General features: G+C 25.1%; 1 pseudogene across 1 annotated transcript in view; it reads left to right on the top strand.

The window, feature by feature from the left end:
• Nucleotides 1-1,459: 1,459 nt before the first annotated feature.
• Nucleotides 1,460-26,535, top strand: part of LOC145259060 (tubulin beta-4B chain-like) — a 199,573-nt pseudogene continuing 174,497 nt past the window's right edge. Inside the window, exons 1-2 of the transcript XR_013864114.1 lie at nt 1,460-1,612; nt 25,668-25,776. The product of XR_013864114.1 is annotated as a tubulin beta-4B chain-like (transcript). The remainder of the gene's footprint in view (nt 1,613-25,667; nt 25,777-26,535) is intronic.

Below are 26,535 nucleotides of genomic sequence, written 5' to 3'. Positions count from 1 at the left end.
TACAGGGTTAATGAGTGTCAGACAGACTGTGAGACAACATCGTTATGATCAGCAGTGGGTGAACTTTGATAGCGTTTAAGTATTTAACACAACTATATTATATCCAACTGAGAAGCAGCCCCGAGATATTGTGTTCCACAGAGGGACAGTTCTTGGAAAGAAAATTTTATAGAGAGGACATTATGACAGTTGTTGGAGCTAGACGAATATTTGTTGCGAATGTTTTGCAAAAGATGGACATAAATTGGAGCTCAGTGTGAAAATAACGATAGAGCAGAGATAGAATCGCAACACCTTTTCTGTGAGAAAGAAAAATTAGGAAGGCGAAAATGTTCTCGCTCACTAGATTTCGAAGGCGGTTTTGTACTCTGTATAGACAGGAAATGGTAGCTCCTCATTGGATGTGCCAATAGTCCTCCATCTTAAGATTATTACTCTATTGTATAGGTAGGGGATTGCATATATTCTGGAGCGGTAGAGTGATCCAATGATTATTTATTACATAAAAGGCAGCTGTCTCTGTGCATTTGTGTTTGTATGTTTTCTAAAAGTAAAAAAAAAGAAACGACACGTATATTCGTGTACAACGTTGCCATGAATGAATATGAGCTAAAATAAGAAAATACTCATTCGTTGTTGGTCAACTGGTCAGTTTCGGGTTTTACTATGTACTCATTTGAATAGAAAATGCTGGCCAATTACTCGAGAAACCAGCTATATAAAGGAGAGTTTTACGTTTGTGTGTATGTTCACCTACAGAGGAATAGGTTGGGCGGGGAAGAAAGTGGATGTAGGGGAAAGAAGGTTAAAGGGGTAGAGATAGAAAGCTTTCATAGCAATCCGTTACTTTTGCCTCAGGCCACGCCCAGTAGCCTTGCTTGGTAGTAAATAATTATTAAAACTTTCATGTAAAACTTTATACAATTAAAATTGCGTTTATTAAATAATTTTTACATCAATATTTAAGTTGATATAGGTGTCTATTTACTTGTGTCATGCTTGTGTGTATTCGAAGCACACATGCATGTACTCTGGTGACATGAGATTTTTCTGTTGTTAACCACAGATTGAATCAGGAAAAAAAAGGCACTTTCGCACACACGCGCACACACATAAACGCAAATACACACGCTCCTAGACATATATATCAATGATAAATTGAATGCATTTATATACATATACACGTAACACTTTAATTCATGCAAAACTCAGGTACAAAACGCACAAACATACGCGAGCACACCTGATATATATATATATATATATATATATATATATATATATATATATATATATATAAGAAATGATTAAGTCGATTACACAGAATTAGGAGGCTAGGAGGTGGGTGCCACGTGTTGCCGTCAGCGATGTGTTCGGACATGGTAAAAACTTTGAAGTGTTATGCACGTATATAAGATGGTGAAGTCAGACTTTTTGGGGGAGAAGAGAAGCCCTTCATTCAGCACAGCGAGCCGATCACCAGTAAAGTTACCGAATTCTGCTGACTTAAGTTTGGCTTAGCTTCATTATTCATACGAACAACCACCTTTTCAAAATGAGAGAAATTGTGCATATGCAGGCAGGCCAATGCGGCAATCAGATTGGAGCAAAGGTAAGCATCTTCATTCTTATATATATATATATATATATATATATATATATATATATATATATATATATATATGTGTGTGTGTGTGGGTGTGGGTGTTATTTGTTTAAAAACTGTATATTGCATATGCCAGATATGTACCACTGTTTCACTAAAGTACCCGTCGTTGACTGGGTTCAAAACAGCCTACAGAAAATGGACTGTGATTGATGAAAGTATGATAGGTTATGAAAAGGAGGGGGTTGTAAAGAGATAGGTTTTGATATACAAACATTTTACCCTAAGCAAAATATGATGAAAGTAAAGATAATTTTCGCGAAAAAATATTTTTTTATATCAACTTTGTTTCCATTCGTAGCCAAGAGTGATCAACAATATGATGTTTCCTTACAAAGAGAAAATGTTATATATATAATAATATAAATATACAAGAAATAAATGTTACCATAATCAATAAAAGTTACTTTAATGGTAGAAAAGTTCATTGGTTTGTATTTTTAAGTAGTTTGTAAACAAAATGCTTTTTTAATTTACGAACCGGTTTTAAAAAAAATCAAAATGGCAGCGACTTTGAAATGGAGAGCCCCGTTTTCAATTTGAAGGAGGAGCACCTGAGCGTTCTGTGTTAACAATTTAAGAGAGTTCCCTCAACGTAAGGAATATTTATAAACATATTTTAATGTTTTCCGTTATTTTGTGCTTGAGGAATATTCGATTATGGCATGTGTAGTTTATATAAAAAATCATTTAAGTAGTTATCGCCTCAAATTTCGTTTTAATTACGGTTCGCTGAAATTATTTGAAGTAAAGAGCATTAAAAACTATTTAAAAAAAAAAACATGAACTGAACTTTTATTGACTATGGTAACATTTATTTCTTTTATATTTATTTTTTCGGGTAGTCGTTTGTTAGCTTTTCTGCTAAACAACCTTACTAAATAATATCAACGAAATATCGAAAAACAAAGAAACAAAAATAGTTTTGAAAAACAATGAAGCTTTATTTACTTTAGTAAAATAATCTGAAAGAACAAAATGTCTAAATTTCCGACTTTTTTTTGGCTTTCACTTTAAGAAGAACGTGAATTTATGAGGTGAATTTATTCGACACAATATGATTCAACTCCAAAAAATAAATAAAAGTTAACATGAATTAAGATTAAAGTTAAGGTGTTATTGTGGACCCTCATCCCTTTAAAATAAAACTTGTAAAACTTTGTGACATATTTACATTCTATGGAGGTCAGACGCAAACGAACATCCAATAATTTTATTATACCATATTTCTTCAAACTGAAACATAATTATCAAAGTATACTTACGCAAATAGATATGAAAAGTCTTTGTTAAAGTTTGTGCCATATTTCCATGGAGTACAGGCGCGAACGCAGACCCCACAATTTTATTATACCATTCCTATTTAAGTTGAAACATACTTATCAAAGTATTCTTATGTACATCTATATCAAAAACCCTTGTAAACGTTTTTTTTCATCTTTTATTTCCATATTTGGGGGCCAGGGGCGAACGCAGATCTCACAATCTTTATGACCCACCGTTCTACAGGATCAAATATACCCATTCCTGATCCTCGATACATCTTCTATCATTATATGTAATCAGTTTTTTTAAAATAGTCAACCATATAGGAGCCTATTCGTGACCACACACATACACACACACACACACACGTTCAGCTTTATATATATATATATATATATATATATATATATATATATATATATATATATATATATATATATAAATGTAACTCTTGGTTCGTTCGCAATTAATAGTCTAAAAACCCACTGGATGGATGGCTTCCACGTTTTGGTATAATATGTTTACTATATCTATGTGTGTTTTTATATATTTATTTTTAATTATAATATTATACTTAATTTTTCTATGATAAATAGTTGGTTTTCTTTGTACCGGTAGGCCATTTTTTTAATTTAGGGGCAATTATTTATTACCGCTTCCTGTCACGTGACCAGTATTTCCAATTTAGCGGTTTTCCTGCTAGATCTGTAGATTTCGTTTGCAAACTAGCGGGGAATTCTAGAAAATCTGGAGATATTTCGCACTCACACACCCGCAATTTTAGATTAAAAAAATAAAGAAAAGCGCTTGAAAATACTTTAAAACATAAAATAAACTCATTCAAGTAGCATTTATTGCCTTTGGTAACAATTATTTATTGATTATTTGTTTTTCACCTTTTTTTCGGCTAACCATTCTTAAATCTCGCTATAAAATCGATTTTTCCAAGTACATTTTAGGTGGGGGGGCATTCCAACCTCCGAAGTTTAGTTTAAAATACGATCTAAGCAACCCCTCTTAATTTAGAAGTATTTATTCGAAAATTGTAAAAAGCAAGAAACAACAGCAAAAAAAAAAACAAAACAAAAAAAACTTTTACCAATACAGTAGAATTTAATTATCTACCAACCTAAATACTTTTAACATGCTAAAACAAAGTTATTTTTGTTTTTTTATTTTTCTAATTTCAAAATATGTTGCACCATTATTGTGATGTTTAATTTGCAGTATATTTCAATTTAACTTTTATTATAAAAAGTTTGAGTTTATGATTTGTTTCCTGCAAAAAAAAAAAAAAAATACCCTCTCTGAAAAAAACAGGTAAAACTAGCTGATAAAATATGTAAGCCTTCTGGGGAGCTAACCGCTTCAATATAATTCCAGAAACATATAGTGAGAAAACACGGAACATTTTATATATTGAATATACTATATTTATAATTTTTTTTTATGGTAGGAAGTTAAAATATGGAGTTGGGTGTGGGGGGTGAATTAGCGATTTTTGAAAATTTCAGATGCCAAATTTCTTTTAAAAAAAAAGTGCAAGTTTTCCTGAAAAAAAAGCTTTCACCTAACAATTTATGGTAAAAAATTAATCTTTTTTTGGGGAAAAAATAACAACTTTTATTGATTAAAAAAAATTGCAAAAAGTAAAAAGTAAATAAACGAACAAAATGCAATTTTTCTTGAGGAATGTGTTCCATTTTAAGAAACTGAGCCACAGCAACGCGTGGCCGGGTACAGCTAGTATATATATATAATAACAATTTCTGCCGGTTGCAAGATTCAAACCAAAAATATTTTAATTTTCACTTCTGCTCTCTATTGATGGATCCAACCAATCACCAGGGTGAAAACAAAATAATTAAAGCCTATTTACGTCTACACAAGCGGGCATATTTTAGTAGGCTGTCAAAGCAATATTCAACAATCGAGTTGGACGAACCATTGCATTACGTTTAATCCCTTTTCCGTGAATGACTATTCTGCTGGTTGCACAATTATATAGGTGTGTGTTATTTATATTTAAAACCATGTATAGTATAATATATATCATTTTAATACGATTTTGGAATGAAAAACACGCGATGGTTAAGAATTTTACGTATGACATAGCACAGAGGCATGAGAAGTGACGCCATTGATGGGGAAAAAAGAACTATAAAAAAGAGAAAGACAAAGATCTCGTGAGAGACGAGATAACAATAGAGATCTCGTGAGAGATGCGGATAACGTTCGTGATTATGTGCGAGGCGTGAAGGATGCTCGAGAAGGATATCAAGTGTAACAACAAAAAATAAATGTTGTTGTTAAAAAGAACAAGTGAGTCGGAGTTATTTCCTATTCTTTGTCCACTTTGCGGCTGAGGCTACGACGTGTGTACGTACGTTTCTGGAAATTTAATGCTGTTCATAATTGATTCATTATTTAACTAAAAAATTCTCCAGACATAAAAAGTTTTTCAGACTCAAAAATTTGTCCAAACTAAAAATTTCTAGAGACTCCCTCTTCCTCAGAAACCTGCGACCAGTGTCAATTTGAACAATTTAACAAAAAATCTATATATCTATAAAAGTGAGGATGTGTGTGTGTGTGTGTGAGGACAATTCTCAACCTATATACTCAACGAATATTTGATCTATAGTCTTAAAATTTGGCATTTAGAGTATACAGACGTGTAAAAACTTTTTAATCGGCTTTTATCCGGAAAAAAATCTGCTAAGGGAGGCAAAATTGAAAACATGATAGATGACTTATATTAAGAATAAGTAGGTTTGAAAACATTTTTCAAAGATAGTGTCAAGCTGGTCTAATAGTTATCGTACTTGATTCACTATCTTTAGGTTTTGGTTTTGATCTCAGATACTCAGTACCTTTTTTTTTTACTTACAAGAAGTGAACTGTTTAGGAAACCATAATAGCCGCATGCATATGTCTCCGTTTCTTTTCGTTTTTACTTCAATTTTTCTTCATTTTTCTTCAAGAAATTTAACCTACCGTATTTATGTTTAAAATAAATAAGAATTCTGCATTAATTAAAATATTTTACGACCGGGCGGAGGACTGTTTTTATTTTAAAGGCTAATTAACCCTTGAAATATTTGTTATAATAACATAGGCACGGCCAAAACGAAAGGATGAGGTAAGTATTTTTGTTGGAGTCACTCTTTAAAAATTTACCAAAAAAATCAAGTAATTATCTAATCAAGACAAAATTTTCACCGATTATAATTTGAAAAATGAACTTTATAATGGTGTACGTTATTTTTCATAATGGATGTATATATATATATATATATATATATATATATATATATATATATATATATATATATATATATATCTTCGGACTCGAGGTCAGCTTGAAAAAGACGGAAGTTCTCCACCAACCAGCTCCCTGGGTAGAGTAGTGCCCTTCCCACATCACCATTGGCGAGACTAAGTTGAAGACCGTTAAACAGTTTCCCTACCTGAGGTGTACCATCACATCAGATGCCAAATTCGACAGGGAAATAGACAACAGACTGGCACAAGCAAACAGCACTTTTAGCAGATTGTACAACAGAGTCTGGAAAAACAGACACTTAAAAAATTGCAAAAAAATCAGTGTGCACTCTCCATCCACCTGTACGACTCTGAGTCCTGGACAATTTACCAATTACGACTCCTCGAGCGTTTTCATCAGCACTGTCTCCGAACTATTCTCAACGTCCACTGGAGTGACTATGTCACCAATGTTGAGGTCATCGAGCGGGTGGAAATCACCAGCATCGAGGTCATGCTGCTGAAGTCACAGCTACGCTGGGTTGGGCACGTCTCCAGTATGGACGATCATCGCCTGCCCAAGATAGTCCCATATGGCGAACTCTCTACTGGCCGTTGTGACCGAGGGGCACCGAAGAAAAGATATAAAGACTCTCTGAAGAAGTCCCTCGGTTACACATTGACCACCGGAGGTGGTCTGCTCTCGCTGCTGACCGTGATACCTGGTGACGTACTGTCCACCAGGATATCGCCTCCTTTGAGATCGCTCGCACAGAGAATCTGCGAGAGAAGCATGCAAGAGGAAGATTCGGGAAGCCTCAGCAGCCACACCTGACGCAACTTTTGACTACAGCCGCTGTGACCAAACCTGCTTGTCCCGCATCGAGATCGTCAGCCACAAGCGTGCCTGCAGTCGACGTGGACAACCCCCTTCATAGAATCTTCGTTTGCGAAGTATTACCAAGAATACACACACACACACACACACACACACACACACACACACACACACACACACACACACACACACACACATATATATTATATATTTTTTTTTCTACAAAATAAACTTCTTTATTTATGGGTACAAATATGGTTAAAATAATCAGCCGAAACTGAACAAAATATATTGTATGGTGGGGAAAGTGAGGTTGTAGATAGAACAATCAATCAAACAAACAAACAAACAAACAAGCAAAAACAACTGTGAACGTATAAGATTTTAAGATTGAAAATCCGAATTTTGAATGCATTTACTTTTGCATCCTTTGTGTTTTGAAGTGTAAAATTCGTTGAACATGTTGATAATAATTATTATCTTTCGGATTAGTAAATATATATATATATATATATATATATATATACACATATATTTTCATTATTTTTACGACAAACACTATTTTAAATCTTTGAAAAATAAATTAATAATTTTTTTTAGTGAGTCCAATATTGCTAATATACCATTAAATAGGAAGTGTTTTCCGAAACGATAAAAAAAGAGAAAAAATCGGTAAATAACTGCGCATTTTGCTAAAAATACGATAATTTTTTTCGGCGATTTGTTGTTATTTGATATTAACTCACCAAGCGTGATACTCGATGCAGGAGTTGTCTCCAACACATTCGGCGCCTAGCATTCCCCAAATGGTCACTCATCTGGTGCTGGCCAGCCTCATCGTTGCTTAACTTCTAGGGTTATGCAGGCAACAAATATATATATATATATTTATATATATATATAAATATATATATATATATATATATATATCTTATGAAAAAAGAATTAAATCCTTCTTCATCGTCAAATCAAACGTTAAAACTACATGGAAATTTACATGGCTAAATGAAGTTTATATAGTCCTATCAAGACTATCGTAGTTTATTCTAAAATATCATTAAATTTTGTTGCCACGCGAAATCTCTACAGTGAGATAAAAAGTTGAAATTATTTGAAATTCAGATACTTATGTTATAATATTTTTGCATATTCTTATAGAAATCATCCTAAATCTTATTTAAACAAAAAATAATTGGTTCAAAAACATTTTAAGAAATATTAAAATGTTTTATTCATCAAGATAAAAATGGCGGAGAATCGTATTTTTTTTGGAAAATTTAAAATTCTATTAAAATAGTAGAATAAGTTTTATATTATTCTGCTTTTCATATGATAAAATTCAGGCTTTTATGTTTCTGAAAAAACAAAAAAATTCAAAAATAACGGATTTTAATAGACTAATTCGTTTTTAAAAGAAAACATTTTTGTCCCATTTTTTGGCTGTGCCTATTATAATAACAACAACAATGATAACAGTAATAAATTATATAATTAGTAGCAACATTGTCTTCCCGCTTTCGATTAAATAGTAGGATAGACTCGCCGGAAAGATCAGGAAAGAGAATCACAGAAATAATATCAGTTATACCACATTTTTCAACGTCTCCGAAGAACTGCCACGGAAAGCAACAGAATTGATTGGATTGGCAACTTCTAAAACACACTGAATTAAAATATCCAATATTCATGATTTCACAACAAAGGAAACATCCTTTGCATAATATTTAGAAATAAATATGACGTCAAGTGAACGTCCAATATCGAATGAATGATTCCACTTACTATAAAGTCGAGACGCAATTATTTTCATTCTGCTATTTTAATCAAATTTGGCAATTGACAAGCTAACAATAAAATAATCCGATGTTCATTTCTTCCAATAAATCAAACCTGAAAGCGAGCCAATATTTTATTTGTAAATTAACTTTTATTTTCCAGACACGATTTTTATGCGATATACCATTGTTTTGGCAGTTTGTCAGCCAAACGATGAATTTATTAATAAATCAGTGTCTCGCACTCGAAAATTATCTCTATCTATCTATCTATCAATAAAGTTTAGTTTTTTGTCGCTTTGACATTGATATTAACAGCTTACTTTTTCTATTTAAAAATTATTAAAACGAACTTGTAATATACTCAATCATGGATATCCGAGCGACTACAAGAAGGTTAACTAAACTGCACATTTCTTTGAAAAACGAACTTTCATTAATTTGATTTCATTTTTATGGTTTCTTATTAAACGACTTGTTTCATTTAACTGTTACATTCAGTTCTATTATGCATAGTTTTCACATTCTGCATAAATGAGTAGTATTTAAGAGAAAAAAGTTGTAGCACATGCATATATATATATACATACATACATACATACATACATATATATACATACATACATACATATATATATGTGTGTGTATATGTATATATATATATATGTGTGTGTATGTATATATACACATACACACATTATATATATATACATACATATATATATATATGTGTGTGTATATGTATATATATTTGTGTATGTATATATATATATGTGTGTGTGTATGTATATATATATATATATATATATATATATATATATATATAATGTTATATAGCGAGAAAGAGAATATTAAGCTATTGATTGATTGATCAAGATTTTACTGATCAATTTTTCTAAATCCAAAACTTCGGTATACTTTAACGAAACGTTTCCATGCAAATAAACAGCTGAAATTGAAATTGAAATGTCGACTATTTCAACCGTAAAAATGCTTGAATATGTAGCAACATATAAATTCTTTTCTAGAAAAGCAATGTAAGTTATTTGATATTTCCCAGTATGAAGTTGCTTTTGAGAGGAAAATGTTTTTCAAATGATGCAGCCTTGATTTCTGGAGGACCAACCTGAGGTGTTTTACAGAATCACTAGAGCTTCATTAAACGATAGGAGAAATGCGCAACTCTAACTGGTTCCTATGTAGAGAAAGACTGATAACTGCGGCAAGTTTTGTTGCTCTACTTTTATGGCATTACATATCGAACTCGTATGATTGGTTTGTGTATTACTTTGTTTTGTATGTCATTTTGGAAACGAATAGACCGTAAACAATAGTTTTTCAACTGATAAATTCTGTCTATAGACGAGTATTATCATTACTCGAGTCAGCGTAGATTTAAAAATTAATTGTAATGAACGGATATCTCTGCACTCCCCAAAGCTCCCAAATCAGAGCTTCATCATTGAATGCAGTTTTGTGTCACACCAACATAGTTTGGGTGGAGTTTTAGTAGCTGATAGGATTGGAAAATGCATAAAATAAGGTAGAAATGGCAAAGAATGATTAATTTCGGGATCATATGTGTGGGAGTAGCGGCGAACACCCTGCTTAAGAATGGCCGGGGTAATTTAGTGTCGTGCACAGGACAAATACTATTTAATTGATAAATGAGGCTCCATCAGATGCTACCACATCTCCGGACCAGAGTAGACTTGGGGAGTATTAGAAACTAAATGGTAACTCACGAAAACAACTTAATTGTGGTCACATCATCGGATACATTTTCAGATCAGACTGAAAAAAAGCAAGAATATTGAAGATCACGTTTTGTTGTGAAATAACGCCAACCCAGTATGGCGAGAAAATATATAAAAATGGCTGCAATGTTAAGCAATCTATAATTATTACATATTGATCATTTTTTTTGGCGCGGTCAGAATGTTTTGCGTAATAGTCAGGTTACTATTCTGAATAAAAGCCAAAAAACAGCGGGAAACTTACTTGGCAAATAGCAGGCATTTGCCGAGTGGATGTGGAGGTTTACGACATAAGAGCGTCTATTGAAAGAAGTCTATAATTAAAGAAACACTTTCGTATATGCAGAGACACACGTTTATAGAAAGACACAAATAAAAAGTTGGTTGTCTTGTGTTTCCTTATTTGTACTTATGCAGAATACGAACCGTGCTGAACTAATAACATTATTTAGAAAGCCATTTTTAACATGGAGAGGGGAGGGCGTTTTGTAATTATTCTATACTAATACCTAATAATTTAATAAAGAAAAATAAGGAAAACATGAACTTCAATTGAAAATCCTATCTAAAAATAGCATGGCCCGTATTCTGCATAAGTTACGCATATTTTAAGGTATAGCAACCGTTTTATTGAGTGTTCACTGCTTATTCCTACATGACGTAAAAACACCGGTTCTCCTCGAATCTGTGAAGTTAAGCAACGTTAGGTCTGGCCAGTACTAAGTACTGATGCGTGACTATTTCGGAATATCAAGTTATATAAGTTCGGAATTATTACCTTTTCTAATCGCCTTGAGAAATGTGTAGACCAATCGTCTTTCTCTCGAGCTGTGAAAAATTCTCAGAAAAGAGAAACTTCGAAACAACACAATCGATCTCCACTGTCTCAGCATTGTTTTAAATGTATCCTTGCTTCTAAGAATTAATTTTATTTTACAGTACTGCATTTTTATTAAAGTATTATTCGATTAATAGTAAAAAAGTTAATTCAGTGTCAAATTGTCAAGGTTACATTGACGCGAGAAATACACAGATACGAGAAGTAGTGGGAACACTTAATTGTTATAAAGATTACGTGATTAAAATAAGATATTTTACTGACATTTGGGATTTAAAAATTTTCTTTCGTAATAATGTTTTTCATCAAATAATTAGTCAGAGGCTAACTATTCTCTTCTTCGCTTAAATGAAGGAACACAATTTTCCCACAAAATATGAGTACAACTAAATCGCATCGAGATTAATAATTTAAATCTTCATTAATTTGTAAATTTGAAACATTATACGTCTATTTTTCTATCTCCACAAGGGGTCTACTTCTTGCGGTTCATATCACCAGCAAAATAAAAAAAAAAGATAACAAGAAAAAAACAAAACAAAAAAAAAACTGCAAAAGTCATTGAAAAAAGTATTTTACACGGAAAGTCTCAAGAAAAAAAAATCATTTAATAAAATATTTTATAACATTATTTTATCTTTCTAAAAATTCAAATTATGATGTGAACAAGGTAGTTACATTTAATTTTTTATTATATTGTTTACAAAGCATGCTTTTCATTCAACTGTCAAAACTGATAAATCTTTTTAGCGATGTTGTATCTATTATCATAGTTGACATAGTATTAATGTTATGCCTGTATTAAATTTTATGTCCTTTATCATAGCAACAATCTTATTAGTGTTACAACCTTGTTTAATGACATGTCTTTTATCATAACAACGCAATCTTATTAATATTATGATTAGGGCTGTGACAACAGCATATTCTTTTCATTATTTTGTTGAGCCGCCTCCCTAAATAATCCATTTGTACCACATTTGCATCACTAATTCTTAATACGCTGTTGTCTCAGTGATTATCGTACACTCATTAATCCTTATCCTCGAGTGACCTTCGGGCCTTCATAAGTGTTAACACCCGTGCAAAAAAGAGTGAATATTATTTTTTTAACATGTTTTCTTATTTCAGATTTGTAGTAAAAAGCATTGCTTAGTCAAGCAATATTTTAAAACAAAAATTTAAATATCGATAACGTGAATCGAAACAAATTTATGGTTTCCGAAATTATACACCAATATTTCGATGCAGAAGCACATTAATTAGAACGCTATATCGGTCAGCAATAGAGGGGAGATTCTCCCTTTTACTTTATATATAAGCAGAAAAATCTGTGTTTTTTGTTATTGAGGATATAACACATTTTTTCACTCTTTTTCAGTCCTTTTGTACCCACATTCACATCGTTTGGTTTCCACTCGTATTTATTTCACGTTTTTCTATTGTTTCTACATATGTTCTTTATCTTTTCACCTTACGCTCATCTGTCCTCCATTGAAGGTGACTTCCCCCACATGAGTTGCATAGTGCTCTCTCTTGGTTTGCTATCCGCTTTTCTCTTACGATTAAATGAAGAAATCTAGTTTTAACAACAAAAAACAAAAAAAACAAAAAACAAACAAAACAAAACAAAACAAAAAATCGGAATCAGATGTGCTTGTTGTTAGCCAACGAATTCATGAAATTTCATATAAATGCGAGTTACCTACCTTTGATTAATCCTGTGAGTTTACTCTCGTGGTCACCATTTCATAAACAGAGAGAAGATATGTGATCAACATTTATTTTGGGTACATGTGAATGTCTCTAAGCATTAAAAATCTCACTTATAAATTTATCTCGTCAGATTTTCAAAGTCGAACACAAATAGCATTTTATCGGACAAATTTCCTCATCACCAGTTTATCTCATTTTTATTGTTATACAGTTTTATTGATAATACAGTTTTATTGATAATGCAGTTTTATTGATAATACAGTTTTATTGATAATGCAGTTTTATTGATAATGCAGTTTTATTGATAATACAGTTTTATTGATAATTCAGTTTTAATGATAATACAGTTTTAGTGATAATACAGTTTTATTGATAATTCAGTTTTATTGATAATACGGTTTTATTGATAATACAGTTTTACTGATAATACAGTTTTATTGATAATACAGTTTTATTGATAATACAGTTTTATTGATAATAAAATTTTATTGATAATACAGTTTTATTGATAATGCAGTTTTAATGATAACGTTGTTTTATTGATAATACGGTTTTATTGATAATACAGTTTTACTGATAATACAGTTTTATTGATAATGTTGTTTTATTGATAATACAGTTTTATTGATAATACAGTTTTAATGATAATAAAGTTTTATTGATAATGTTGTTTCATTGATAATACAGTTTTATTGATAATATAGTTTTATTGATAATATAGTTTTATTGATAATGCAGTTTTAATGATAATAAAGTTTTATTGATAATGTTGTTTTATTGATAATACAGTTTTATTGATAATACAGTTTTATTGATAATACAGTTTTATTGATAATAAAGTTTTATTGATAATAAAGTTTTATTGATAATACAGTTTTATTGATAATACAGTTTTATTGATAATACAGTTTTATCGATAATACAGTTTTATCGATAATACAGTTTAATTGATACTACAGTTTTATTAATAATACAGTTTTATCGATAATGCAGTTTTATTAATAATGCAGTTTTATTGATAATAAAGTTTTATCGATAATACAGTTTCATCGATAATACAGTTTCATCGATAATACAGTTTTATTGATAATACAGTTTTATTAATAATACAGTTTTATAAATAATACCGTTTTATTAATAATACAGTTTTATTAATAATACAGTTTCATCGATAATACAGTTTTATTGATAATACAGTTTTATTAATAATACAGTTTTATTAATAATACAGTTTTATTGATAATGCAGTTTTATTGATAATACAGTTTTATTAATAATACAGTTTTATTGATAATACAGTTTTATTGATAATACAGTTTTATTAATAATACAGTTTTATTGATAATACAATTTTATTGATAATACAGTTTTATTAATAATACAGTTTTATTAATAATACAGTTTTATTAATAATACAGTTTTATTGATAATACAGTTTTATTGATAATACAGTTTTATTAATAATACAGTTTTATTGATAATACAGTTTTATTGATAATACAGTTTTATTAATAATACAGGTTCATTGATAATACCGTTTTATTGATAATACAATATAAAAATTTATTTTCTCAGTCCGGACCCGACGACTGCTAACATGAAACTTAAAATAATCATCTAAAAATCAAATTAAGCAAAACTTGATTACTTTAAGTTTAAAATATAAAATGAAGTTGTTTACTTTAAATGTACAAAGTAATAAAATAAGAAAAAAAAAAACAAACAAACTAAAATCCAACTGAGAGCCTATATTTAAAACTCTTTGACCCAACATTCACAGGCAATATGAATTGGAACAAATATATTGAGCACATTGCTAAGGCTGCTGCAAAGAAGGTGGGTTCCTTCTACCATGTCATAAAATTATTCACACCTGAGATCATCCTATATGTTTATGAAACCACAATTTGCTCAATGCAGGGAGTATTGTTGCAACATTTGGACTGGTGTTTCTTCCACTAGTCTCTTAGACATGATAAAAAACAAACAAAAAAAGAAAAAAACGAGTCTGAAATTTTTTTGATCCGGCACTATCAGCCAAGTTTCAGCCTTTGTTCCATCGCTGCAATGTCACATCTCTGTACCCGTTTTACAATGACTTTAATGGAATATGCCCCGATAAGCCCATAGCACGTATGCCCCCTCGACGTACATACTCTCGACTAACTTGATAAGCAGCAAAATCCCACCCTTCACTGTTGAGATTCTTAAATGCCGGAAAGCCTTCTTCTCTAACAGTTTATTCCATAGGATTGCTATACTTTAGAATTTCTTCCCTGTTTCCTACTTCCCTGATTGTACTGACCTCGAGAAGTTTAAATGTAATGTGAACAGACATCTCGCTGGTCAACTCCCCACAGTCCACTGGTAGACACTATTCCAAATAGTAGTTCCTTAGGTTCCAAGTCACAAAATGCCTTTTCTCGGGTGAAAATGAGTAAAAAAAATGACTTCACTGCATCCCGGGCAACGCCGAATAGTTACAACAACAAGTAGTTAAATAAAAGATAAGCTTTATTTTTAGTCTTCTAATAAGATTTTATGTCAATAAATATTCATCAAAGTTAAAATTTACGTGAATTGAACTTAAGGAGAAAATGAAATCCTTTTAAATTATTTGCAAAAAGATTCAGAAGTGTTTGATCATTTTTTGATGAAAGATTTTGGGAAGCTGTTTATTCTTTGTTAAGAACCTTTGTTTTAGAATTTCTTTATTCTCTTTGTCTTTTACAGAAATTGTCAGGATTTCATTTTCATTTATTTTCTTCTTTCCAAATTTTTGAGATGAAAATTTTATCATTTGTGTGATTTGAATTATTCGAACTACTGTTCTTGTTTAGGATATTATTCTCACAACGAATAAATATTGAGTAATAATTAGTTTTAAGTGACAGTTATTTATTATTTAATTATTATTAAAGGTTAAATTATTTAATTATTATTAAAGGTTAAATTATTTAATTATTATTAAAGGTTAAATTATTTGGTTTAAATATTTAATTATTATTAAAGGTTAAATTATTTTAATTATTATTAAAGGTTAAATTATTTAATTATTAAAAGGTTAAATTATTTAATTATTATTAAAGGTTTAAATTATTTAATTATTATTAAAGGTTAAATTATTTAATTATTATTAAAGGTTAAATTATTTAATTATTATTAAAGGTTAAATTATTTAATTATTATTAAAGGTTAAATTATTTAATTATTATTAAAGGTTAAATTATTTAATTATTATTAAAGGTTAAATTATTTAATTATTATTAAAGGTTAAATTATTTAATTATTATTAAAGGTTAAATTATTTAATTATTATTAAAGGTTATTATATAAAGGATAAATTATTTAATAATTATTAAAGGTTAAATTATTTAATTTATTAGATTAATTATTATATGGTTAAATTATTTAATTATTATTAAAGGTTAAATTATTTAATTATTATTAAAGGTTAAATTATTTAATTATTATTAAAGGTTAAATTATTTAATTATTATTAAAGGTTATTAAATTATTTAATTATTATTAAAGGTTAAATTATTTAATTATTATTAAAGGTTAAATTATTTAATTATTATTAAAGGTTAAATTATTTAATTATTATTAAAGGTTAAATTATTTAATTATTATTAAAGGTTAAATTATTTAATTATTATTAAAGGTTAAATTATTTAATTATTATTAAAGGTTAAATTATTTAATTATTATTAAAGGTTAAATTATTTAATTATTATTAAAGGTTAAATTATTTAATTATTATTAAAGGTTAAATTATTTATAAATATATTAAAGGTTAAATTATTTAATTATTATTAAAGGTTAAATTATTTAATTATTATTAAAGGTTAAATTATTTAATTATTATTAAAGGTTTAAATTATTTAATTATTATTAAAGGTTTATTAAATTATTTAATTATTATTAAAGGTTAAATTATTTAATTATTATTAAAGGTTAAATTATTTATTATTATTAAAGGTTAAATTATTTAATTATTATTAAAGGTTAAATTATTTAATTATTATTAAAGGTATATATTAAAGTTTTAATTATTATTAAAGGTTAAATTATTTAATTATTATTAAAGGTTAAATTATTTAATTATTATTAAAGGTTAAATTATTTAAATTATTATTAAAGGTTAAATTATTTAATTATTATTAAAGGTTAAATTATTTAATTATTATTAAAGGTTAAATTATTTAATTATTATTAAAGGTTAAATTATTTAATTATTATTAAAGGTTAAATTATTTAATTATTATTAAAGGTTAAATTATTTAATTATTATTAAAGGTTAAATTATTTAATTATTATTAAAGGTTAAATTATTTAATTATTATTAAAGGTTAAATTATTTAATTATTATTAAAGGTTAAATTATTTAATTATTATTAAAGGTTAAATTATTTAATTATTATTAAAGGTTAAATTATTTAATTATTATTAAAGGTTAAATTATTTAATTATTATTAAAGGTTAAATTATTTAATTATTATTAAAGGTTAAATTATTTAATTATTATTAAAGGTTAAATTATTTAATTATTATTAAAGGTTAAATTATTTAATTATTATTAAAGGTTAAATTATTTAATTATTATTAAAGGTTAAATTATTTAATTATTATTAAAGGTTAAATTATTTAATTATTATTAAAGGTTAAATTATTTAATTATTATTAAAGGTTAAATTATTTAATTATTATTAAAGGTTAAATTATTTAATTATTATTAAAGGTTAAATTATTTAATTATTATTAAAGGTTAAATTATTTAATTATTATTAAAGGTTAAATTATTTAATTATTATTAAAGGTTAAATTATTTAATTATTATTAAAGGTTAAATTATTTAATTATTATTAAAGGTTAAATTATTTAATTATTATTAAAGGTTAAATTATTTAATTATTATTAAAGGTTAAATTATTTAATTATTATTAAAGGTTAAATTATTTAATTATTATTAAAGGTTAAATTATTTAATTATTATTAAAGGTTAAATTATTTAATTATTATTAAAGGTTAAATTATTTAATTATTATTAAAGGTTAAATTATTTAATTATTATTAAAGGTTAAATTATTTAATTATTATTAAAGGTTAAATTATTTAATTATTATTAAAGGTTAAATTATTTAATTATTATTAAAGGTTAAATTATTTAATTATTATTAAAGGTTAAATTATTTAATTATTATTAAAGGTTAAATTATTTAATTATTATTAAAGGTTAAATTATTTAATTATTATTAAAGGTTAAATTATTTAATTATTATTAAAGGTTAAATTATTTAATTATTATTAAAGGTTAAATTATTTAATTATTATTAAAGGTTAAATTATTTAATTATTATAAAGGTTAATTATTTAATTATTATTAAAGGTTAAATTATTTATTATAATTTATTATTTAAAGGTTAAATTATTTAATTATTATTAAAGGTTAAATTATTTAATTATTATTAAAGGTTAAATTATTTAATTATTATTAAAGGTTAAATTATTTAATTATTATTAAAGGTTAATTATTTAATTATTATTAAAGGTTAAATTATTTAATTATTATTAAAGGTTAAATTATCTAATTATTATTAAAGGTTAAATTATTCTAATTATTATTAAAGGTTAAATTATTTAATTATTATTAAAGGTTAAATTATTTAATTATTATTAAAGGTTAAATTATTTAATTATTATTAAAGGTTAAATTATTTAATTATTATTAAAGGTTAAATTATTTAATTATTATTAAAGGTTAATATTATTAAATTATTATTAAAGGTTAAATTATTTAATTATTATTAAAGGTTAAATTATTTAATTATTATTAAAGGTTAAATTATTTAATTATTATTAAAGGTTAAATTATTTAATTATTATTAAAGGTTAAATTATTTAATTATTATTAAAGGTTAAATTATTTAATTATTATTAAAGGTTAAATTATTTAATTATTATTAAAGGTTAAATTATTTAATTATTATTAAAGGTTAAATTATTTAATTATTATTAAAGGTTAAATTATTTAATTATTATTAAAGGTTAAATTATTTAATTATTATTAAAGGTTAAATTATTTAATTATTATTAAAGGTTAAATTATTTAATTATTATTAAAGGTTAAATTATTTAATTATTATTAAAGGTTAAATTATTTAATTATTATTAAAGGTTAAATTATTTAATTATTATTAAAGGTTAAATTATTTAATTATTATTAAAGGTTAAATTATTTAATTATTATTAAAGGTTAAATTATTTAATTATTATTAAAGGTTAAATTATTTAATTATTATTAAAGGTTAAATTATTTAATTATTATTAAAGGTTAAATTATTTAATTATTATTAAAGGTTAAATTATTTAATTATTATTAAAGGTTAAATTATTTAATTATTATTAAAGGTTAAATTATTTAATTATTATTAAAGGTTAAATTATTTAATTATTATTAAAGGTTAAATTATTTAATTATTATTAAAGGTTTAAATTATTTAATTATTATTAAAGGTTAAATTATTTAATTATTATTAAAGGTTAAATTATTTAATTATTATTAAAGGTTAAATTATTTAATTATTATTAAAGGTTAAATTATTTAATTATTATTAAAGGTTAAATTATTTAATTATTATTAAAGGTTAAATTATTTAATTATTATTAAAGGTTAAATTATTTAATTATTATTAAAGGTTAAATTATTTAATTATTATTAAAGGTTAAATTATTTAATTATTATTAAAGGTTAAATTATTTAATTATTATTAAAGGTTAAATTATTTAATTATTATTAAAGGTTAAATTATTTAATTATTATTAAAGGTTAAATTATTTAATTATTATTAAAGGTTAAATTATTTAATTATTATTAAAGGTTAAATTATTTAATTATTATTAAAGGTTAAATTATTTAATTATTATTAAAGGTTAAATTATTTAATTATTATTAAAGGTTAAATTATTTAATTATTATTAAAGGTTAAATTATTTAATTATTATTAAAGGTTAAATTATTTAATTATTATTAAAGGTTAAATTATTTAATTATTATTAAAGGTTAAATTATTTAATTATTATTAAAGGTTAAATTATTTAATTATTATTAAAGGTTAAATTATTTAATTATTATTAAAGGTTAAATTATTTAATTATTATTAAAGGTTAAATTATTTAATTATTATTAAAGGTTAAATTATTTAATTATTATTAAAGGTTAAATTATTTAATTATTATTAAAGGTTAAATTATTTAATTATTATTAAAGGTTAAATTATTTAATTATTATTAAAGGTTAAATTATTTAATTATTATTAAAGGTTAAATTATTTAATTATTATTAAAGGTTAAATTATTTAATTATTATTAAAGGTTAAATTATTTAATTATTATTAAAGGTTAAATTATTTAATTATTATTAAAGGTTAAATTATTTAATTATTATTAAAGGTTAAATTATTTAATTATTATTAAAGGTTAAATTATTTAATTATTATTAAAGGTTAAATTATTTAATTATTATTAAAGGTTAAATTATTTAATTATTATTAAAGGTTAAATTATTTAATTATTATTAAAGGTTAAATTATTTAATTATTATTAAAGGTTAAAATTATTTAATTATTATTAAAGGTTAAATTATTTAATTATTATTAAAGGTTAAATTATTTAATTATTATTAAAGGTTAAATTATTTAATTATTATTAAAGGTTAAATTATTTAATTATTATTAAAGGTTAAATTATTTAATTATTATTAAAGGTTAAATTTATTTAATTATTATTTAAAGGTTAAATTATTTATAATTATTTAATTATTATTTAAGGTTAAATTATTTAATTATTATTAAAGGTTAAATTATTTAATTATTATTAAAGGTTAAATTATTTAATTATTATTAAAGGTTAAATTATTTAATTATTATTAAAGGTTAAATTATTTAATTATTATTAAAGGTTAAATTATTTAATTATTATTAAAGGTTAAATTATTTTAATTATTATTAAAGGTTAAATTATTTAATTATTATTAAAGGTTAAATTATTTAATTATTATTAAAGGTTAAATTATTTAATTATTATTAAAGGTTAAATTATTTAATTATTATTAAAGGTTAAATTATTTAATTATTATTAAAGGTTTAAATTATTTAATTATTATTAAAGGTTAAATTATTTAATTATTATTAAAGGTTAAATTATTTAATTATTATTAAAGGTTAAATTATTTAATTATTATTAAAGGTTAAATTATTTAATTATTATTAAAGGTTAAATTATTTAATTATTATTAAAGGTTAAATTATTTAATTATTATTAAAGGTTAAATTATTTAATTATTATTAAAGGTTAAATTATTTAATTATTATTAAAGGTTAAATTATTTAATTATTATTAAAGGTTAAATTATTTAATTATTATTAAAGGTTAAATTATTTAATTATTATTAAAGGTTAAATTATTTAATTATTATTAAAGGTTAAATTATTTAATTATTATTAAAGGTTAAATTATTTAATTATTATTAAAGGTTAAATTATTTAATTATTATTAAAGGTTAAATTATTTAATTATTATTAAAGGTTAAATTATTTAATTATTATTAAAGGTTAAATTATTTAATTATTATTAAAGGTTAAATTATTTAATTATTATTAAAGGTTAAATTATTTAATTATTATTAAAGGTTAAATTATTTAATTATTATTAAAGGTTAAATTATTTAATTATTATTAAAGGTTAAATTATTTAATTATTATTAAAGGTTAAATTATTTAATTATTATTAAAGGTTAAATTATTTAATTATTATTAAAGGTTAAATTATCTAATTATTATTAAAGGTTAAATTATTTAATTATTATTAAAGGTTAAATTATTTAATTATTATTAAAGGTTAAATTATTTAATTATTATTAAAGGTTAAATTATTTAATTATTATTAAAGGTTAAATTATTTAATTATTATTAAAGGTTAAATTATTTAATTATTATTAAAGGTTAAATTATTTAATTATTATTAAAGGTTAAATTATTTAATTATTATTAAAGGTTAAATTATTTAATTATTATTAAAGGTTAAATTATTTAATTATTATTAAAGGTTAAATTATTTAATTATTATTAAAGGTTAAATTATTTAATTATTATTAAAGGTTAAATTATTTAATTATTATTAAAGGTTAAATTATTTAATTATTATTAAAGGTTAAATTATTTAATTATTATTAAAGGTTAAATTATTTAATTATTATTAAAGGTTAAATTATTTAATTATTATTAAAGGTTAAATTATTTAATTATTATTAAAGGTTAAATTATTTAATTATTATTAAAGGTTAAATTATTTAATTATTATTAAAGGTTAAATTATTTAATTATTATTAAAGGTTAAATTATTTAATTATTATTAAAGGTTAAATTATTTAATTATTATTAAAGGTTAAATTATTTAATTATTATTAAAGGTTAAATTATTTAATTATTATTAAAGGTTAAATTAATTTATTTAATTATTATTAAAGGTTAAATTATTTAATTATTATTAAAGGTTAAATTATTTAATTATTATTAAAGGTTAAATTATTTAATTATTATTAAAGGTTAAATTATTTAATTATTATTAAAGGTTAAATTATTTAATTATTATTAAAGGTTAAATTATTTAATTATTATTAAAGGTTAAATTATTTAATTATTATTAAAGGTTAAATTATTTAATTATTATTAAAGGTTAAATTATTTAATTATTATTAAAGGTTAAATTATTTAATTATTATTAAAGGTTAAATTATTTAATTATTATTAAAGGTTAAATTATTTAATTATTATTAAAGGTTAAATTATTTAATTATTATTAAAGGTTAAATTATTTAATTATTATTAAAGGTTAAATTATTTAATTATTATTAAAGGTTAAATTATTTAATTATTATTAAAGGTTAAATTCTCCAAAGAAAACATGCAATTATGAATTAAGATTTCCGCCTAGTCATGGCTGACAAAACGAGTGCAAGCTATTTCAGTGGATTAAATAATGTGTTTCGTTAGAAATTTTAACAAAAATATTCCCGATTTCGACAAGAGGTCGGAGGTTATGTTGGCCGAAACGTTGTAACAATAACATCCAAGATAAGAACAATGGTAAAAAAAAAATATTCTAAAAAACAAAGAGAATAAAGAAATTCTAAAACGAGGGTTCTTAACAGGCAATGGACAGCTCCCCCAAATCTTTAATCGAAAGTTGATCAAACATATACTCATTATTTGAAATAAGTCATAAGTCCTCCCAGGCATTACCAGCTTAATTTTTTGTAGTGGTGATAATATACTGTTTTGTGGCCATAAGACTATCTTCCAAGGGATTACAATCGACCCCTTTTTTGGGAGGAGGAGTGTAGTGTCCGTTTTGTCATCATGCGACCATCCTCTTAGACATCATCATCTCTCTTTTTTTTGGCGGCGCAAAGATGACTTTCAAGCAATTTTAACCATTGAATTCGAAATCTGCCATTGAGAATTACGCTTTGTGTTTGACCTTCAGAATCCGAGCTTGTAGTCAGAAAAGCAATAAACAAGGAAGCCTTTATAAATGTTTTTCTGCCTACTCAACCATCTGCACTCGTTATCATCCGTCGGGTAGGGAGCTTTAATGACGGATCTAGGTGTGCTTATCGTCTGGTTAATATATATTAATGTCTACGAAAAAAAAAGTGTTGCAATTACAACCATTCCTCACTTCGAGAACAACGCAGCGTCTTCGTTTTAGTTTGTTTAGATTTTGAGGTTTAATCTAAAGCAAGATGCACAGCCAAATGTTTGAGTGGGAAAGAAAAGAATGAAAAAAAAAAAACTGTCAGAAATATATACAGGCTGTCCCAAAAGAAGTTGATGGGTTTTAAATTTGATTAACTTCCTCAATATTTAAGTTATGCTTACCAATTTTCATATGTACGTAGATGAGCCTCTCCGTGATGTTTTTAAATATAGTAAGATATCATAGTCTACTTATTCTAATGTTATTTATACAACTTAATCTAGGGTATGTTTTTCACATGGTCTAATTTTTGTTATGAAAAATGTTGTTACTCAAATGTCCACCATTTTCATTTTCACACTCTTGTGCTCTCTGCAGGGCATTGTCCATTGCCATTGGTTGAAGCTCTTGCAGCAATTGAATTTTATATGGAAATTTGCCCTCTTCATGAAGCATTCTGTGAAGAGATGATCGAAAGACCCCAATTTAACTTGATTTCCTTCTTACTGATGCTGATGGATTCTCGGCCACACTCTCTGCTAATCTCGGACGATTCTCATCACTTCTTGTCGTACGGGGTCTACCAGATTCGGGGAGATCACACACAGACACTTGCTCATGAAATCGAGCCACCATAGCTTTTATTGTTTGGGAGTAGGGGAATTTCTTGTGTTGAAATTTCGTCGAAATTCTCGTTGAGTTTCTGATATTGACTCATTCAACCGAAAATACGACTACGATAAATATCCGCTCCTAGGTAGTGTACCGACTCATGATGACCTTGGAAGGGATACTCTAGATGATCCGAAAAAATAAAAGGAAAATATAAAAAATTAAGAAAGTTATGAATTTTTTAAAATATCAGCTTCTTTTGGGACTCCCTGTATATATATATATATATATATATATATATATATATATATATATATATATATATATGTGTGTGTGTGTGTGTGTGTGTGTGTGTGTGTGATGATTTTTATTAATTTTAAAAATAATAATATTGTCTCGTTCTAGAAGATCGCGGAGGTAGTTATTCTTAGATCTGAACGATCGACCATAACACACACACACACACACACACACACACACACACACACATATATATATATATATATATATATATATATATATATATATGCTGATGAGGAGACTTTATTTTAAAAAAGTATATGATAAAATTATTGTCTATCTCAATAAAAATATCGTTTCCGAAACGACTGTACAATTGATTGCTTTTGTTTGTTCTTCCTTCTTCTTCTTGCGGCATAAATAATCGCGCAAGCAAATTTGATCTTTTCTTATTGATTTATTTTTTTTCCTTTTTATTATCGGCTAACCTGGGTGCCGGTATTGCCCCGGGTGTTTGAAGGTGTGTGTTGAGCAAAAAAACAAAAACAAAACAAAACAAATGTAGTAGGCAGGCAGGCCCGAACCGCGAAGGAGGAAAAATCGTGAAAAAGAAAAAAAATAGTGACGTCTTTGCTGTTACGCCCATCGCAAAACCCGAAGTTACGAACGTCGAAATTAAGGCTAGTCAATCGAAAAGAGTGGATGACTTTCGAAAAATATCTGCGAAAAAGTTATAGTAAACTGCCCCATTGAGGGTGAAGGAATTAATGTTTTTGGCCAATTTTTCGATATTTATCAACCGAAAGTTCGAGGTTTAAAACGATACCGGTTTCATCACGTTCCTTCGTTAGTAAAGAATAGCGATTCAGATTATAGCAAGTAATTTCGTCATGCATATCATGTAAATAATTTCGTTTTACCCTTTTTTTATTTCTAGTTCTGGGAGGTTATCTCAGATGAACATGGCATTGATCCAACCGGCACTTATCATGGCGATTCGGACCTTCAATTGGAACGCATCAACGTTTATTTTAACGAAGCTACTGGTATGTATCGTTTCCTTTACAAATGAATTTTATAAACATGCATAGATTTCCAGTTTAATAATATGACGAGCCCACATCTATCCGCATATTAGTTTTTACTGAGATTCTGAATTTTTATTTTTTGATTTTTTTCCTATCAGTCGAATGTTTGTTGACAGTAATAACATAAGATAAAATGAAATTAAAACGGTCCTATATAAAATACGAAGTTAGATACACCGAAATGCTTTTCGGTTTATTCATAAACAAATCAGTCATTTTACTCTTAATTCTTGAAAAAGAACATTTGTAATCTTTTGTAAATTCGGAACATCATTTTAAATGTCGAATAGAAAGTCAATTAAATTGGCTTTAAAATTTGCATGTAGCATTTTTTTTTCAAATATTTAGAAACTATTTAAACAATTTTTTCTGTTTTGTGGTTTTAAAAAAAAGAGACTTAAAAATCATAAATCAGTAATTTGACAAATAATGGCTTCATTTTCTTATATTACTAATTTATTGTTGTTTTTTTTTTTTTTACAATTATTTAGAACTAATTGCCACACTAGGCGTTGTCCAGGAATTTAAATAGATTCACAATGTACTTCTGCTAAAAACTTTTTTATTTTTTATTTTCAGTTTTCAAGTGATAATTAATAAGAGTAAAACATGTATCTTGGCTGTAATTATGTCAAACGATATCATGATAATCCCCTTCTTTTGTATAATGATGAATAAACGTGGTATTCAAGTGTTTATGGATATCCGGTGTGCACA

This window comes from Euprymna scolopes, chromosome 34 (genome assembly GCF_053919585.1).
Source record: "Euprymna scolopes isolate OS-2025 chromosome 34, ASM5391958v1, whole genome shotgun sequence".
NCBI classification, from domain to species: Eukaryota; Metazoa; Mollusca; class Cephalopoda; order Sepiida; family Sepiolidae; genus Euprymna; species Euprymna scolopes.
The sequence above is the reverse complement of the archived record's forward strand: the minus strand, read 5'-3'. Positions and strand labels throughout refer to the sequence as shown.